At 41.4% G+C, this 19498-nt stretch overlaps 1 pseudogene; it reads left to right on the top strand.

The window, feature by feature from the left end:
* Positions 1–9267: 9267 nt before the first annotated feature.
* On the top strand, positions 9268–15905 carry LOC139612950 (52 kDa repressor of the inhibitor of the protein kinase-like; annotated as a pseudogene).
* The last annotated feature ends 3593 nt before the right edge of the window (positions 15906–19498 follow it).

Consider the following 19498-nt stretch of genomic DNA (forward strand, 5'->3'; position numbering starts at 1 on the left):
ACGTTCAGAACAACATCATCTACGTCACAGGACAGGCAGAGTTCAGTCTGAACTTACAGCTGTTGGTTTCTGTGTCTGTAGATTTTTAAACATGTTCCTCAGAGACCAATCAGATCTCATTTGTTGCCATGGATACGACCAGTGATGTTTACCATCTCATTGTCATCTGTCATTTGAGACATTTTAAATAAATCTGATAACATTAGTTGTCTGTACTGTACCTAGTTCACCACACTGTATGATAATGTGCTTATATATGCTTATGTTGCCGAGGTTTATTTTATTTTTTATTATCCGAGTATAGTTTGGGTTTATTTCTTTTTTTTCTCCTCTCCTCTCCACATGTTTCTCCCCCTTCCTCTTCCCCCCCCCCCCCCCTTTTTTTGCTACAGTCATCCTGTTATGTTATGTGTTGACGGGGTGATTGTTGTAATTTCGCTGCAATTGTACTTGTACTGTTACAGTGACAATAAAGCCAATCCAATCCAATCCAATTTCCCCCCTCTCCTTCTTCCTCTTCTTCTTATTGTTATTATGATGTAAGAATGCTATGAATTATGGGTAATCTCCTTAACAAAGTCTGATGAAGAAGCAGACATTCTGACAGTCTGCTTGAGGCCCTTCATGGTCTGGACTGATAGAGGATTTGAGGGAAGGGTTCAGTCATAAAGTCGTGTCACATCATCTCAGTCAGTCTGTTCAGGAGTTAACAGCAAAAATAAAACATGTTGTGTCAGGAGAAAGTCCTGGATTCTGGATATGGTGGTCCGAATCCTGACTCCTCACTGACCCTGTGTTAATGTGGTTAATGCTCTGTGTGTCCCTCACATATCTGTCCCACCACCCCACACCTGCAGTCACCTGTGGGTGTCCCTGTGTCTCCTCACAAAGCCTCCCAGCATCTTCACGCCATGTGGCTGCACAGTGAGCTGAGCGGACAGGAGAGCGCCGGGGGGCGTGGCGTCTGCTCGGCTCCTTTCAGACACGATTAGTGTAAAAGCTCCATCACACAGAGGAGATGATCCCCTGAGGGGAACTGTGGGTGTGTGTCAGAGCGAGAAGGCTGAGTTTTATTCAGGTGTCTGATGTGATGTGACACATGATCCTGAGCCAGGAGGAGCTGAGGGTGTGGTAGAGGAAGATGAAGATGAAGAGGAGGACAAAGGCATGAAGAGGTGAAAGGAGAGGAGGAGGTAACACTTCATCTTTAAATCCTTGTTATCGAATTGGTAATAATTTATAAACTTTTTTTTAAAGATATTTTTTGGCCATTTTTGCCTTTATTTGATCAGACAGTAGAGAGTGACAGGAAAGGGGCAGAGATGGGAATGACATTTAGGAAAGAGTCAGGTAGCTCAGGAGTTGAACTGGCAACTCACCCACTAAGAGCATCTGCACTAATGTGGTACACGCCCTAACCACTCAGCTATCGGGTCGCCCCTTTATAAACTTTCAGAGGAGACGTGTTGATTAAGAACGTTGATAAAAGTCTTATGATGTTTTTATATCATCACAAACACACTGAGTTTACCGCTCTGCCGTCCAGGAGCATTTTTCATGCAGAAAATCCAGCGTCGGAATCCCCTGACCCAACGCTGCTGATCATCAGTGATTCCATCATCAGGGATGTCTGGAAAAAGTTCACAGAAACATTGTGCTTTCCTGGGGCTACTGTGAACCACCTGACTGAAAAAATCCCCGGCCTTTTGGAAACACATCCCACAGCAAACAAGCTTGTGGTTCATGTCGGTACAAACAACATCAGTCACTAGCAGTCTGAACTGCTGAAACATGATTTTAGCTGTCTCTTGAACTTGCTGAAAGGCCACCCTGGGAAGTTTCTTCATCTCTGGTCCCATTCCTACACTGGCCCGAGGGATGGGCCGGTCCTCCAGACTTCTGAGCTTGCACACATGGCTCCACTCATGCTGCTCCACACAAAGATTTTTTTACATCGACAATTTTAATCTCTTTTGGGAGCGTCCCTCTTATTTTAGCAAAGATGGTCTACACCCAAGTCGCCTGGGTTCACGGAGGTTAACAGCAAACATCCTCCACAGCATCTCAACTTCTCCATATGAATGAGTAATCACTCTAAACACCTGTGCCACAGTGGGCACAGACATGGCCAGTCCCTCTCTGCCCACAGCTTACTCAAGCCCTGATTCCCCCTACAGCGCCTCTCTCTGGCCTTCTCCACCAATAACCACTTCACTTCCGCTGTCAGACACCACCAGCCTGCCCAGCAACAAATACAATCACTATGCAATGATTCCCGATATTATCACCAGCAGACACAATGCCACAAACCAGTGGAGTGAAGAGTAATAATCTCAGCACCCTGTGCACACACACATCACCAGCTTTTAACTCAAAACACAAGAAAACCTCCCCAGTGACTCTGAACATGTTAGATATAAATGTTAGATCTCTTTTAGACAAGACTTTTTTATTAATGATTCGATTTTAGATAATAATATTGATTACATGTTTTTAAATGAGCACAGATGGGCCAGCTACCCTCATTGAAACCACACCACCAAACTACAGTTTTTCATATTCCTCCAGGACTGGTAAAAAGGGAGGGAGGGGGGGTACTGCAACCATTTTGTCAACATCATCACGTGGTTTTTAAACATGTTTTGTGTTGTTGTTGTATGTGTGTTTACAGGTCACCCAAACGATCCTCCATTTTTATCACAGAATTCTCAGAAATGCTTTCAATCATTCACACCAACTACAACAGAATTATTATTTTAGGTGATTTTAATTTGCATGTAGATAATCAGTCAGACTTATTTGCTTTAATATTGTAAATTACTCCCCTCAGACAGTTTTTTTTCCCCACTGCTTTTAAGACTACCCTGGTCAAAAGAGTAATCATTTAGATATCTCTCTTCCTAGTAGCTACAGACCAGTATCCAACCTGCCATTTTTAAGCAATAAGAAACTTGTTTTTAGTCAGCTGAATGATTCTATTAATTCAAACAATATTTTTGAACAATACCAGTCTGGTTTTTCGAGCCAATCACAGCACAGAGACTGCACTGGTCAAGGTTTTGAATAACTTTAGACATAATATGGACATGAAAAAACTCTCTGTGCTAGTGTCACAGGCTCTTACTGCTGCTTTTGACACAGTAGATCACTCAATTCTTTTAAATAGACTTTACAAGCCGGTTGGCATCTCGGGCACTGTTTTTAATTGGTTCAAATCCCAGAGAGAAAATTTCATGTGAGTATCGATGAATGTACATCAAAAAGCTATGAAGTAAACTGTGGTGTCCCCCAAGGCTGAATTTTAGATCCATCGCTTTTTAATTTATTCATGCTGCCTCTTGGAAATGTCATCAGGAGGTATGGCATAAACTTCCATAGTTATGCTGATGACACGCAGCTGTACACTGCCGTGTCTCCTGATGCCCTTTTAAACTGTATTTTAGATATTAAGTCATGGATGGCAGAGAACTTTCTCCAGCTCAACCAGGACAAAGCAGAGGTCTTAATTATCATTCCTGAGGATAAGAGAGAGAAACTCAATGACAAACTTCAAGCACTCACACTAAAATCCAGTGAAATCCACCTTGGTGTATTAATTGAATCTGATCTTAACTTTGAACCACACATTAGGACAGCAACTAAAGCAGCATTTTATCATCTGAAGAACATTGCCAGAGTGCGACCATTTCTCTCCCGAGTCAACACAGAGACAATAATCCATGCTTTTATTTCCAGCAGAAAAGATTACTGTAATGCTCTACTTTCTGGTCTTCCTAAGTAAAATATAGCTCAATTACAGTTATTGCAAAACTCAGCTGCACACGTGCTGATGAAGACCAGAAAGAGAGTACATATTACTCCAATTTTAAGATCTCTGCATTGGCCGCCCATGTCCTACAGGATTGCTTTTAAGGTCCTTTTACTGGTTTACAAAGCTCTTAATGGTCTTAGTCCTACTTATCTATCAGATTTACTTTTATCCAATGAGCCCTCGAGAACCCTCAGGTCGTCTGGTAGTGGCTTTCTTATTATCCCAAAAGTTAGAACAAAAACCCAGAGTGAGGCACCCTTTCATTACTATGGCCCACGTTTGTGGAACAGCCTGCCTGAAGACCTGAGGGCTTCACGGAGTGTTGATACTTTTAAAAGCTTCAGGATCAGCATGAAGCATGAATCCCAGGACTCATTGCACACCGGTGATGAAGCACTGCACAATCACTCTTCAAAACAACAATGTGTTGGAAAACAGCAGCTGAGGATGCATAGGAAATCCTCTGTAGACCAGACCGGCCCATTTCAGTTCAGCTGTCATGGTCTACGGAGGCCACAAAGTCTTTGTAGACCATGTCCTTCAAAGGATGTGACTCCTGAACTGAGACACAGCTGTGGTCAGTTTCTTCCTCTTTCCTCTGGTGGTTGTTCAGAGTGTTAAATTTCTGTCAGTGAATAAAAAAATACATAAATACATATTTGTAGTTTAATATGTTTAATTAATAATTCAATATTGTGTCAGTTAGTGGAAATGTTATTCTCAGTCTAACAACACAATCAGTTCATAATGTTTAACACACGTTTAAGTGACATTATTTGACATCATCTGTACATAGATTATCATCATAAGATTATTTTACTATATCTTCTGTTATTTCTGTTTATTGCAGATGACTGGCGGCCTAATCCTTTTAAGCTTCTGTAAACCATCACTGGATGGCGCACCAGACCACCACCATCTCGGACCAGAACCAACACTTCGTCAGTCACACCTCAAGACTCCGCCACCCCAAACCCAAGTCTGTAAGGTGTTCTGAAGCTCAATGAGTGTAGCCTCACTAATGAAAACAGACATTGACATTATGTAGCATCAAGTTACTGACACATGGAGGAGAAGCAGCTCGTAGGGTTCTCCATCTCAGTAAAGACAGACCAGGACTGGCTCCACAGTCGGATTTGGAAAGAAACTCAGCTTTGAACTGATCCACTAGGACCGACCGCATGACACCAATGGAGGCAGTAAAGACACTGATGGAGCAGGTGAAAACTTAAAAAACTTTCTGGATGTTTTCTGGATGTTGCACTCTAAGAAAGGATTCAGGAGGTTAGTTAGTATGACTTAAAAACATGAGCTTTTTCAACATAAAAAATACAATTTGTTACATGTCCATTATTTTTATTAAGTTGATAACTTATTTCAAGAAGTTGATCAAAATTAAAAATGAAGAAAGTTGTCTTAACTCAAAAATATATTGATTTTGGATAAGCATTTCTGCCTTCACTTAACAAAGAAAAGAATTAAGTTAATGAAACTTAATATTGTATTATAATATTAAGTTAGTGCAGCTTCCTATCACGTGTGCCAGCAGAGAACGTGACCAACGGCCATTTTCTGCTGCCAGACTGCACCAGCAACAGAGGGAGAGACCACAAGGAGTGAAGGTCAGGGGGTTGGATTAACTTTACTTGGTGAGTAAATATTTTTTTATTGTCTTTATTGTATGTGCAACAGCAAGTAACTATCAGCGCTCAGTCCAGTCACACAACACTAAAAGTGAAATGTCTGCAGCATGCTTTGTCCTCAGCTTTTAGCCAGCTAGCCAATGTAAAAATATGTTTATGTTAAAAGTTGGTTAATTAAAAGAAAATAATATTCTCCACATGCAGTGTGCAAATGTAGGCTGAGAGCCAACACCACATCAAATAAGTTACAGCCCCTGAAAATAAAATTAAGGGACTCCGCAAAATGATCAGTTTCTGTTTTTGGCTCCAGAAAATCAGTGTTCAAAATGAAAAAAAATTGCAGTGTTTTCAAACCTTGAGTATTGCAAAGAATATTCATCTTTTTTATATATATTTTGAACAGTTAATATTTTCTGCAAATACAGAAACTTGTGATTTGGCAGTGATCTCTTAAATTTTTTTCTGTAGGATAGTAATAAGCTATTTATTTTGATCACATTTGATTTTAACTGTATCTTTTCTTCTTGTTTTTCAGAGACGGGAGAACTGGTCGCAACATCTGGTTAGGAAAGCAACATTTCCCAACAACGGTTAGCAACAGATAGCAACATTTAAACATTGAGAAACATCATATAGACAACAAGTTATTACTACAGGACTACTGCTACCTAAAATTTAAGTTCAAATAGACAGAACTTACATTTACATCACATCTGTACATTTTGTGAAGTTGTGCTGTATACACTTTATTCTGTACAAGTTCAGTACATTTATTACATAACGCACAAACCAGCTTCATTAAGGAAGAACCCTGTTCAGATAGCAGGCAGTGACAGTGTTGATTGCAATAAATCGATATTGAAGTTGCTTACAATAAATGTGCTTTGACAGTAAAACTGGAATTGCATTGTCTAATTTCTTCTGACTTAAGTGAAATAAGTTAGTTGTACTCAATAAAATTGAGGTAACAATTTGCATGGACTTTTCTGTGTAGAAAGAAAGTAAAATAAAGGAGTTATAGCAACTTAAATAGAGTAAGTTGACCACTTATTAACACTAAAACTTTGGTATAAAAATTGAGTTGGTTCAACATGATTAAGCTTGTAGAGGACAAAACAAATCAAGTTGGTTGTACTGGACTAATTGAGTTAGTCCAGCTACAAAAGTCTCATGGGAACTACTCAATAATGTCTTAGTTGGAATTACTTAAAAAGATAAATGCAAATTGTTACAACAATTTTTTCTAAGTTGAGCCAGTGTCATTTTTATTAGAGTGTGCTCTGGTCTCCTCTTTCTGTTTGTTGCAGTCTTTTCAGATGAAAACATGGTTTCTTCTTCAGTGGAGGAAATTCTGAAGGTCACTTTTACCTGAACGCTGCACTGTGTCATCTCACCTATGGGCGGAGTCTGTGTGTGTGGCCTGTGGGGAGGATCAACTCTCTCAAACACACAAACACTTTCTCAGACCAAGTACCAAAACAAGGACCAGAGAAACTCAGAGTACATCACATGCAGAGGGGGTGTGACTTCTTTCTCTGCTCAGGACGACACCATATCTTTACATGGAGAACAGCTGTTTACTTCTGTGTCACTGTTTAAAATCTGGTTTACAGAACACAGAACTGTGTTTAAACATATGTATATTTCTAATAGATCAACACAGATGTTTTGAACGTCAACATTTAAATATACTGTGACTGTTTCTTTAACATAATGATGATAATACGTGTCTTATAGGTTCTTATAGAGGTGTTATTATCTACTAACTGACACTGATTATATGTTTATTAGTATACAATATTACTGAGGAGGAAATGTAGTGAAGGAGGAAGGAGAAGAGGAGGAGGAACAGGGTGTACTGAGTCCAGGACTTGCTTAGACCTCTGTAGGAATCCTGTGGTTGTCTGTGTAAAATAATAACGTGTATTAGTCTGGTGAGATGTGTAATTTTCCACAGGATGAGCTGGTTTAAAGACGGTGGTTTGATGTGGAGGCAGGTGCTGAGTGAAAGCTGATACCTGGACCTCGAGCTGGGACTTGATCCTGGTTTTATCTGATGGTGGAGTGAAAGCTCTGCATCTGTTTGACATCAAGCTCAACCCTGTGAGGGCTGCAGAACCATCACAGTGGAGTACATGAATATTGATCATGGCCCAGCTGAGGATCACTGACACAGGTCTGTTCACACCAATGAAGAAGTGGAGTCAGTGTAAACACTCACCTGGTTCTTCCATGTCTCACACTGTAACAGCAAACTACAGAGGTGAAGCAAAGCCAATCAGTGCCAGGCCAATCAGAGCTGTGACACTCTGTCAGGAGCTGGTATCAGGCACCATTTGACCTCTGACCTCCAGGATAAGAGCTGCAGATCATCTGGATCACACCCTGTTTATGAACGACTTCTACAGCTGCAGGTTGATGAGTTTTTGTAAAAACCCTCCAGTGATGATTTATGAATGTTTACCTGAGCAGACGACTCACTGAATTTGGTTGTTGTTTTATTTATTAATGTATAAATCTTTATTAATATTTGTCATCAGGACAAGCTGTTTATTAGAGAGGTAGACTCGTTAGACTGGGAACACACTGTCTGTGTGGTGTGTGTGTGTGCGGTTTTAATTTCAGTGCCCATGTTACCAACCTCGCAGCTGCGTCACATGCTCTACAGATTTGACATTTTCTTTCCCAGTCCGACTGTGGAGCCAATATTTTTCAAGTGACACTGCTCCCAACAGAAACAGACAGAGAATTGACCTGCTGATGTCATAGTGACATCACACCAGCAACATGACATCAAACTAACACCCTCCACTATAGTCTCAGTGTCCAGACTGATTCTGAAGAATATAAATGTATTTTAACCATTTCTGCAGCTGCAGGTGGAGACAGAGGAGTTTAGAGACAAAATAAACCAGAGTCATTTATAATGAAGAAAAAACACCACATTAGAGGAGCCTGTAAACTGTGTGTAGAGTGCAGATCCGCACACACACACACATACACACACATACACACAGGTAGTATGTTCCTGGTGTCCTACACATTAAGGTTTGAAGTGTCAGCTGAGTCGTGACAGGACAGACACCAAGTGACTTCAACAACACACCAGGATGATGAGACTGAGATAAAGATAGAGTACAGTTCACAGTCGGGGGGAGGGGGAGGGGTCAGTTCATCATGAGCAGTTTAGATCTACAGAGAGAGAACCCAGCAGAACACGGAGTGGAGAACGTGGAACCTGCGTGTGAACAGTAACAGTCCCCCACTGTCCTCAACTGTTTCCTCATGTCATGATGTCATCCTCTGACCTCCAGTGCTGCTCCACTGAGGACCAGCTCCTGCCAGCAAGACCAGGAATGCTGGATTGTTTGTTTTGAGCTTGTGAAAAACATTGAAGCATTCTGAGAATATTCACAACAGAGTCAGGTCCAGCTCTGCTGGAGGGTCAGCCAGTGGAGGACAGGGGGCGTTCAATGGGCCATGAACCCTCTGTCAAAGAATCAGAATCAGCTGAGTCTGAGCAGCATTTTCATACCTGCCCCAGAGCATGATGGGGTGTTTACTGCACCTGTGTGACTATGTCTTAGGTCAGGAGCCACATTCTGCATCTGAAGATCAAGTGCATCCACACATTGGAGCACGATATATCCCAAGATGCATTGCACAACAGTGATAAAAACAAACAGCACAGACAGAGAGCCTGAGGATCACACTGTTAAATGTCAGTGTTGTGACACTGTGAGTGTGTGCGTGTGTGTGTGTGTGTGTGTGTGTGTGTGTGTGTGGTGCTCTCACTGTAATGAGCCACATACAGTGACTTTAAGTTGCTGTGGAAAATGGATGTAAACTGTGAGTGTGTTGGGGAACACTGACGTCAGTGTCTCCTCCTTAGCTCAGAGCCACAACCAATAATAACAAACATCTTATTTTCCAATCAGCTTCATTAGTGGTTATTAAAAAGTTCCTTTCACACTAATTATTGTTCTAATGATTTATGTGGAAGGATCTGAGCCAAGAAGGCTGTTAAACAGCTCTAATGATTTCTTTTCCTTCAGCTACACACTGTGGCTCTGTGTGTGTGCGTGTGTGTGTTGCACTTACAGTAATGTCTTTATATCATACATTACATCATCCTGCTCTTTCAGCTACATACAGAATAATAATGTTAATCTAATTACAGATCGCATGAGAGGGCTTTGTGTGCTTGTTTGTGTATGTGTGTGTGTGTGTATGTGTGTGTGTGTGTGTGTGTGTGTGTGTGTGTGTGTGTGTACACAGGTGACACAGTAGCTCTCTCTGTAGATGTAGATGTGACCTCAGTGAACAGACTCTTCTTTGTGGGATGTTTTTACTGCAGCATTGAGACCAGGTCTGCGGGGATGGGAGGGGGGGGGTCCTTAGACCTCCTGGTCATTTCACTGAGTGGAGACGCCCCTGGAGACCCCACCCCCTTCCCCCAGAGGAACCAGAGGAACAGGGTTGCTCTGTGTCACCATGGTGATGTAATCTGTGTCCATGTTTGTGATGTGAGGCCGTGACTCTGCACACACCAGCCTCATTGTGTTGAGGTGAGTGGAGCCTAAACATGAGGGTGATTGGAGCCTCTGACCTGCTGCACTGATGACAACACTGAGGGCGGAGCTTGTTTCAGTTTTAAAAACTCAGAAAATCTGGAAGAGACAAAGTCAAAGTGGTATGAACACTTCCTTTAAATTTGAGCCTGATTTTGCCACTTGTTTTTATCAACCCAGTACAAGATCACTTCAGTCCAGTGATGATGTAAATGATGTAATGATACTATGTTTTCCCTCCAAAAACAGTCACATGATAATAACAGTAAAATACAAGTACATATAGTATATATAGTATAAATACAAGTTTTATTTCAGTTTAAACCTTTAATTCATGGTTTCGCCATATTGAAACTGGCAGAGGCAGCTTGTAATCGTAGCTCCTCTTTTTCCATCTTATCTTTATCTTTTATCTTATCACATATAAGTCCCTATAAACCTCTGTGGTTGTAAAGTGACGTCTGGAGCAGTGAAAACTGAACCTGCAGACAGAGAAGATCTGTGTTCAGATATCAGAGGTTGTTGCTGAGACGGAGACAGGTAGGAATAAAGTTAGTTGACAAAAATGACTTTTTGGAGTCAGAATATTCTGAAGATCTGCGGCTATGAAAAATGGATCCAGTATTTATTTTGGTGACTGTGGGGAGAAAGAATCATAACCTGTGATCACGTTCACTTTGGACCATTGGAATGAACAGACTCAGACCTGCTGCTGGTTTCCTGAAGTGAGCTGTTTCTTTTCTCCACTGTCTCTGATGAAGCTGAGAGAGGAGTGGTGGTGACAGTGAAGTCATGTGACTGTGGTGTAGTTAGTTTATAGCCTAACATGAGCTTTTTACTGCTGCTGATTGTATTTAGGCTTCAAACATCATAAAGTGGTGTCATTAGTGAAGATTATCCTGCTGAACCAAACCTGTCAGGATCAGAAACTGTTGCTGATTTTCTCTAATCATCCAAAATACTATGGAGAAATCCTATTGGCTGTTTGTGGAGGGAACGAGGTGATGATGACTTCAGGGTTGGATACAAACAAACATCATCCCTGCTTCATTGTTTTTTCTACATGAATGGTATCAGATCATTTTAACAAGCTAAAAGCTGAAATTTACTACACTGTAAAAAATGAAAATACACTTCAGCAAATATATCAACAAACTCACAAAAAAAGTTTCCTCATAAAATTATGACTGTGTTGAATTTGAGTCTAAAATAAAGAGATTTCTTCCTAACATTTTGCAGAATATTTCCCTCTTAAATGGGAAACCTGTAAAATGTTTCATTCTTCCACACTGAGATATAAGGACGTTTCTTTTTGCTGACGATGTTTGTTAGGTAACATTATCAACTGTTTGCTCTGTGACTGTGACAGCATTAGGTGATAATCTGGCCTGTTTGGTGGCTCCTCTATTAACTAGCAAGTTAGCAGAGCAAGCTAACAAGCTTATGCAAACAACTAATGCTGATTTAAGGATTGAATAAAAAACACGCCTTAAACAGAACCTTTGGTTCATAATTCATAAGTGTTGTAATCACATTGTGTTTTATTTATTTTTCACATTAAATATTAGAAATAACAGAGGCGACCCAATGGCTGAGTGGTTAGGGTGCGCACATGAGTGCATCTTAGCAGGCAAGTTGCCGGTTCAACTCCTGCGTGTCGCTTCCCCTCTCTCTGCCCCTTTCCTCTCACTCTCTACTGTCCTATGGAATAATAAAGTCAAGTCAATTTATTTGTAGAGGACATTTAAGGCACAAAATGCACAAAAAATATCTTAAAAAAAAAAAAAAAATCTCTGGAGAAACGTGGTTCATTTCAGAGACAAACAGATTATAGGATTACATTGGAAAATCATTGAAATCTGTCCTATTAAATGTGTGTTTCCTATGCTGGAAATGGTGGCCATCTTGGAAAATGGCAGCCATTTTGAAATTGCAAGTGGTCAAATTCAAATTAATGGCCTCAGAGGGATAATAATACCAATTTTGGTGCTTGTGTACACATTTGAAAGGTTATTAAAGTTACCTGCTGCACTATGAGTTAAAATGTATTCCATAGTAGCAATAAAAAGTCACATAGAAGAAAAAACAAGGTCAATGATCCAATGTTTATTAATAAAAAATTACAATATTTTTTAGCAGCTTCATTTATGGGCAGTAAAAGTTTTAAATTCTGATGAGTTTCTTTGTTTCATGGTTTAAATATTCCCCAGTTCAAAGTAAATTTATTGGACTCCATGGGCGGATCTACGGGGGTGGCATAGGGTGGCAAATGCCACCCTAAAAGAAAGCCTTGCCACCCCAGCTGCCACCCCAGTTGGCAGCAACGAATTAAAAGAAATGTTATGGCCGATTACGAGCGCGAATCTTCAATGTCCGACTGCAGTGAATGCAGCACGAGATAACGCAAGAGCGGCGTTGTTTTGAAAACTGAGTGGCGCGAAGCGAAGGAGCCAGGAGTCCGAGGAAAGGAGACACAGGAGGAAAGAGGTAAAAACGGATTAACTGTCTATCAAGAAATGAAGTTATAATGAAAGCACAGTGCTAGCATAGTTGCGATGCTGATTTTGAGATGATAAAAATCAGGTTGAAGAACGTTATTTCACTAACTATACATGAATGAATGAATGCTAACATGTAATGTTAGCTAGGTCTGACGTTAGTTCTGTGTAAAGTATGCTACAAAAGCTAATATTGATTCAACGTCTGTCAAGGAAAACATTGTAAAGTTACTTTGAATCTTACAGAAATGAAGAGGAAAGGTAGCATTTGTAGTTTTTTCTCACCAAAGAGAAGAGCGAGAGAAATAGAAGATGAACAACTGAGCAAGGTAGACGGAGAAGATGAGGTGGAAGGAGAGAGAGGAGACAAAGACGAAGTGGAAGGAGAGAGAGAAGACAAAGACGAAGTGGAAGGAGAGAGAGAAGACAAAGATGAGGTGGAAGGAGAGAGAGGAGACAAAGACGAAGTGGAAGGAGAGAGAGAGGGGCAACAGAAATGTGACAGAGATAGAATTCAAGGCCAAGGTGACCAGGGACAGGAGGAGGTGGGAGAACACCACAGTGGTGAAGATATGGAGGAGGGAGAAAGCGAGAGACAAGATAACATGCAGGGCTCAGACAGGGAAAGGGAAAGGAGAGTGCCTGAGCCATCACCAACCATCTCCAGTCGAGCTGGTCCACATGGTATGGAAACTGTTGCTGCATAGTATACTAAGTTACATATGAATAAGAAGAACAAATGACAAAGATGGACATTTTGCTATAAGGTGTATTTAAGAGACATTGCTTAGACTTCTTCAAATAAATATAAATGTTTATGTTTGCTTAAATATGAATAACTGGGGAAACTTGTCAGTGTGAAAGTGTGATGAGATGGGGCAGAATTTTAATATTTTGTGTACGATGTATTTTAGATCTATTGCTCAGATTAAATTCCAAAATTAAACAAATGAACCTAAAAATACTCTCGCAGGCTAAAATGTTAGTGTGTGTTAACACAGTCTGATGGTTATAACTAATCAATAACAGTTCCAAATTGATTATGTTTTTACTAGTTGTTATATTGTATAATTAGTTCAGATGTAATGCAGTTTGAATATTTCCTCCCCTCCATCTTCTAGACGTATCCAAGTCCAGGTGTGAGGTGCCAGTGCAGCCAATGTGCGAGAGTTTCCCTAAGACCCTCCAGGGAGGAGCCAGGAGAAGCTTCCGCAGCGACTGGTACAAATCTCATCCCTGGTTAGAATATTCCCAATCGAAAGATGCAGCTTACTGTTTTGCTTGTAGGCATTTTTCCCTCCCCGATGCTCCAAGGACTGTTTTCACCTCATTCGAGGGTTATCGTAACTGGAAAAAGGCTACAATGAAAGACAGTGGTTTCTGTTCTCATGCCAGATCTGAAGGCCATGTAAATGCAATGTTTGCATGAACAGAGAACAAGAAAATTATGGATAAAAATACCTCAATGTTTGGACTAATGGATGAGCAAAAAAAGAAGCAGGTGGCTGAAAATCAATACTACATAAAAACATTAGCTGAAATTTTAGTTCTAACAGCCACAGAAAACCTAGCACAGCGGGGTCACAGGGAGTCTCTTGACTCAGAAAAAAGGGTGTTTTTCTGTCTATGTTAGACTTGCTGGGTAACCATAACCCCATCATTAAAAAAAGACTTGAACAACAAGCTAAAAATGCAAAATACACAAGTAAAACAATACAGAATGAAATACTTGAGTGCTTGGCTGCAATGGTCAAAGAGGAAATCATCCAGGAAGTTAAAACGAGCAAGCAGTTTTCAGTTATTGTTGATGAAACTAAAGATGTTCAGAAAAAAGAGCAAATGTCATTTGTTCTGAGATATTTTTACAACGGTGTTGTTCATGAAAGCTTTCTGGAGTTTGAAGTGGCAGAACACCTGGATGCTGCCGCCTTAAGTGACAAGATTATATGCTTCCTTGAGAAGCATGGGCTGGAGTACAAGAAAAACCTTGTAGGCCAGGGCTACGATGGTGCGGCAGTGATGCGCGGGGCACGCAGGTGTTCAAGCAAAAATAAAAGAAGTAGCCAAACATGCCTTCTATGTTCACTGTAGTGCACACTGCTTGAACTTAGTTATAGTAGACGCTGTAAAAAGTGTGGCAGATGCAGGAAACTTCTTCTCATTATTGGAACGACTATATGTATTTATGTCTGGGTCTTATGTACATAACAAATGGCTGGAAGTGCAGCGGGAGATGTTTGATGGTGCACCAAGGGAACTCCAACAGCTAAGTGATACACGTTGGGCCTGTAGGCACATAGCATGTCGCAATGTTATGGACAGGTTGCCTGCAATAGTACAGGTGCTTGAAGAGATCGCATCTGAGAACCATCCACAAAGAGCTGTTGAAGCAAGAGGGATTTTGGCTCAAATTGATCTGAATTTTGCTGGATCTCTTGTTCTGTTCAGAAAGGTCCTGAGTGACTCCAAATTTTTATCAGACATGCTCCAGTCTAAAACAGTGGACTATGCTAAGGCTGTTGAACTTATTGAAGCACTTAAAGAGACACTGGTCCAGTACCGTAGTCAAGCCTCTTTTGAGGACATGTGGAGCGAAACACTTGATTTATGTCAACGAAGTAACATTGATACAACTCAGCAAAAACCAAAGAGGCCAAGACAGACAGGTGCTTCAGGATACTGTCATCCACTCCACCTTGGGACAGCATGTAGTTCCAGATAGCAAACACACTTTTTGTGTCTCTGTGTACTATCCAGTTCTGGATAACATGATTGGAGAAATAGGAAGAAGATTTTCTAACACAAACTGTAACATTATGCAGGGTGTCCAGGCACTAAATCCGCCAAGTCCAACTTTTTTGAGAGAGGAGGCTGTTCTATTATTGGCTGAAGCTTATGATTCAAATATTGAGGATCTCAAACACGAGTTACATCAGACGAGGAGAGTACTAGACAGAAAAAAGGGGGGAAAGGAGAGTCCTACCACTCTAATGGAGTTCACTCAGTTTTTGGAACCATACCAGGATGTTTTTTATGAGCTGTTCAGGTTGTGTAAAATAGCGGTTGTCTTACCTGTGTGCAGTGCATCCTGTGAACGAAGTTTTTCATCTCTCAGGCTCATAAAGACATATTTGCGGTCTACTATGACAGAAAAGAGACTATTGAGTTTGGCTGTACTCAGCATTGAATCAAAACGCACAAAAGCATTAGATCTAGATAAATTTGTGAAGCGTTTTGCTGAGCAACATGGAAATCGCCGCATTCAGCTGTTATAGGCATAGACAACTTCATGTTATGCTCACTGGTGAGCCTTTACAAAGCTGTTAAAATGATCTTCAACAGAATCTGCACTTTAAATTTTTTCTTTAATAAAACCTAAAGTGTGAGAAGAAAAAGTTTAAAATGTGACACTGATGTAAATGGTGTAAATCCTGCTGAACATGAAGCAGTGTTGTTGTTAGTGTTGTTGTTATTGTTGTTTTTTAATGCCTCTTCTTTTGTATATACAGTATAAAACTGTCCAGAAACGGGCTGTATGAACCTACTCACAAAATGTTTTTGTATTTTTTCAGACTGGGGGCAAAATGGATTTGGATGGATGGATCTGAGCCCTTTGTGTAATTTGTTGATACAGCAGCTCATATTTACATGCATGAAATGTCCCTTAACTGCTGTGAATATTGTATATACTGTACCATATTTCTCGTTACTTTATCAGTAAACACCTCATCTGTCAAAAAATTGTTAAAGCTACTGAGGGACAGATGGGGAGAATGGCTGTTCTGAGTAAACAATAAAAGCGATGTGCAATACCTCGTTTGAGTGCCGTGAACCATTTATTTCCACAGTGTATTTCTGCTCACCTTAGTACAGCTCAGTCCTCATGGGTAAGTTTTTCTTTGGATAGTTTCTTCTTGTACAAATGCTGCAACGCTGCTTCCCCACTCACACATCTGCCACTCATCACCTGTGTCTTACTTTAATGCCTTTCCTGTGATAATGCCCCACTTACAGTAGTATTACCATACTTTTATCTATTAAATTCAGTATATATACGTCTGCCATATGTTGCCACCCCTCAAAAATTCTTGCCCCCCTCTCGCCACCCCATAAATATTTTTCTAGATCTGCCCCTGTTGGACTCTCAATTTGATGATTCATCAGCAGGTTTGGGTGGTAACTGGAGCTGTACCTGTGGTCCTGCTGCAGCGAGTCAACAGAGGAGGAAGTTTTTACCTGGTTTTGACGAAATATTCAACTCCTCTCCACCATATGACATTGTTTTGTTTTCTCCTGCAGACGAAATGAAAGAGGAGGAGGAGGAGCTGTATCTTTGGTCAAACCTCTGCTTAAGAAAACCTTCACTTCACTGACGTTAATCATCTCTGATCTTCCTTTTCTTAGAAAAATTCTGGAGGAAATTAGTTTGGACTAATCACACAGATATTAACAATATATCAGAGAGATGTCAGACCAGCCACTAAAGGATTCTGGGTCCAGTCCAGGTCTGTGGATGCTCTTATCGCCTGTCTCACTGACGTCAACATAAATCAGAGACAGAGAATCCACCTGGAGGACAAAGGTGAGAGACTGAGTCAGTGTCAAAATAAACCAGGCTCAGGACACAGAGTGAGCTGTACCCGTACCTGTACCTGTACTTGTACCTATTCCTGTACTCGTACCTGTACCTGTATCTGTACCTATTCCTGTACCTGTATCTGTACCTATTCCTGTACCTGTACCTGTATCTTTACAGATTCTTCAGGTACAGATTATATTATTATACTATATTATATAGAAACAGAAGACCGGTATTCTTGTACCGGTCTTGTACAGGTACAAGTGGCAGCCTGTTACGGCAGCTCCTGCTCATTGTTGAGCTTTTTTCCCTTGTCTTCTTCTTTTAATTGTATTTTTGATCAACGGTCAGCTTCTCTTATTTGCGCACTATGGACACACATAATCTTGTGGTGTTTGTACTGGCCGCTCTACTGTTTTCTTTTTCTCTGTTTATGGCGTGCAGCCATGGCTCCATTGTTTACACCAGGGAACAGTTGATGGCACTCTGTAACACAGCAGTGTTACCCAAGGAGAGACCCGACATTCCCCGCGACCTGAGGAGGAGGAAGAGACGGGGAAGTTGTCCCGGGAGGGAGCGACATGCCAGGAGGAGACGGTACAAACCAGTTCTCCCCACCATCATCATGGGGAACGTAAGATCTCTCCCCAATAAGATGGACGAGCTAATGGCAGCTAGTCTGCAACGGCTACAACGGCTCTAGCAACGGCTAGTCTGCTACGGAGACTCAGGTCTTTTGGGGTGCAGGGGGCACTCCTGAAGACCTTTTACGACTCTGTGGTGGCATCAGCCATCTTTTACGGTGTGGTCTGCTGGGGCAGCAGCATCTCCACTGCTGACAGGGGGAGACTGAACAGGCTGATCAGGAAGGTCAGCTCTTTCCTGGGATGCCCCTTGGACTCAGTGGAGGTAGTGGGCGACAGGAGAATGGTGGCGAAGCTATCATCCCTGTTGGAGAACACCTCCAACCCCATGCAGGACACTCTGATAGCACTGAGCCGCTCCTTCAGTGACAGGCTGCTGCACCCACGGTGTGTGAAGGAGAGATACCACAAGTCTTTCCTTCCAGCTGCTGTCAGACTTTACAACAAACACTGAGCTCTGTAACCACACACACACCAGAAACGGACAACTCACCACCATAACAATCTCATGCATTTGCTACTGTTGTTGTAAATATGTAATTTTTTGTATCTATTGTGATGTTATGAGTATAGTTAGAGAAGAACTACATTACCCAGCATGCCACAGTTGTTAGGAGCATGCGCAAGAGCCCCGCGCGTAAAAGGGGAGGACGTAGCCATGCAGGTAGCACAGTTTGGTTTGTGAGCTTAAGCTGTGAAGTAAATATATGGAAACCAGCTATCACGCCTCGTCTGCTTATTGCATATAGAGCCAGACAACACATGGTGTCAGAAGTGGCTGTGAGCAGCTACGAACGGAAGATTTGCCACGGTGGAGCCATGGAAGAGAGAAAGAAAAAGTCTCCGGTCGCGTGAGTGTAACGTGCTAATAAAGCAACATGCTAACGGAGTTTGCTACGGCATGTGATGGCTACGAGCGGCAGTGGAAGTAAAGGGGACAAGGGACAGATCGAACATGTCCCGATGTGTAAGTCCCGATACCCCAACATGCAGTCATGGATAAGCTAAGTCCGCCCACTTCCATGCAATTGACTGGGAACCTTGCTGATAACTGGAAGCGTTTCAAGCAAAGATTTAATATATATCTAGCAGCAAGCGCAGCTGGGGGTGATGATGAAAAACTGAAAGCTCACATTCTTTTGCATGTTATAGGAGAAGATGCATTGGACATATACAATAGCTTTCAACTGAATGAAGCTAATCTGACTTTGGCAGTGTTAATGACAAAGTTTGAAGAATATTTCGTGCCTAGACAGAATGTGACCTTTGAGAGGTACAAGTTTTTCACCTATGACCAAAAGCAAGGAGTACTTTTTGATCAGTACTTAGCAGAGCTCCACACACTAAGCAAAACATGTGAATTAGGCACATTAAGAGACTCACTAGTGAGGGACAGGGTCGTTTGTGGAACAGTGGACAATGCACTCAGAGAAAGACTGCTCAGAGAGACAGGACTTACACTGGACAAGTGTGTCAGTATGTGCAGAGCAGCTGAAACCACTCGAGCACAAGCAAAAGAGCTTCGGAGAGGTGAAACAACAGTGCATGCAATACATAAAGAACAGAGAAAAAGAAAACATTTACCAAACAGAGAGACCAAAAAGAGAAATCTCCAGAGTTTAAATGTGGTAAATGTGGAGGCAGCCACAAGCCAAGATCTTGTTCTGCATTTGGAAAATCCTGTAACAACTGTGGAAGGAGTAATCACTATGCTAAATGTGGCAAAGCAGCTCTAAAACAGAAAGTTCACAC

The sequence above is a fragment of the Trachinotus anak genome, unplaced genomic scaffold (genome assembly GCF_046630095.1).
Source record: "Trachinotus anak isolate AG129_WGS33_773 ecotype Australia unplaced genomic scaffold, CSIRO_AGI_Tana_v1 ptg000032l, whole genome shotgun sequence".
In the NCBI taxonomy this organism is placed as follows: Eukaryota; Metazoa; Chordata; class Actinopteri; order Carangiformes; family Carangidae; genus Trachinotus; species Trachinotus anak.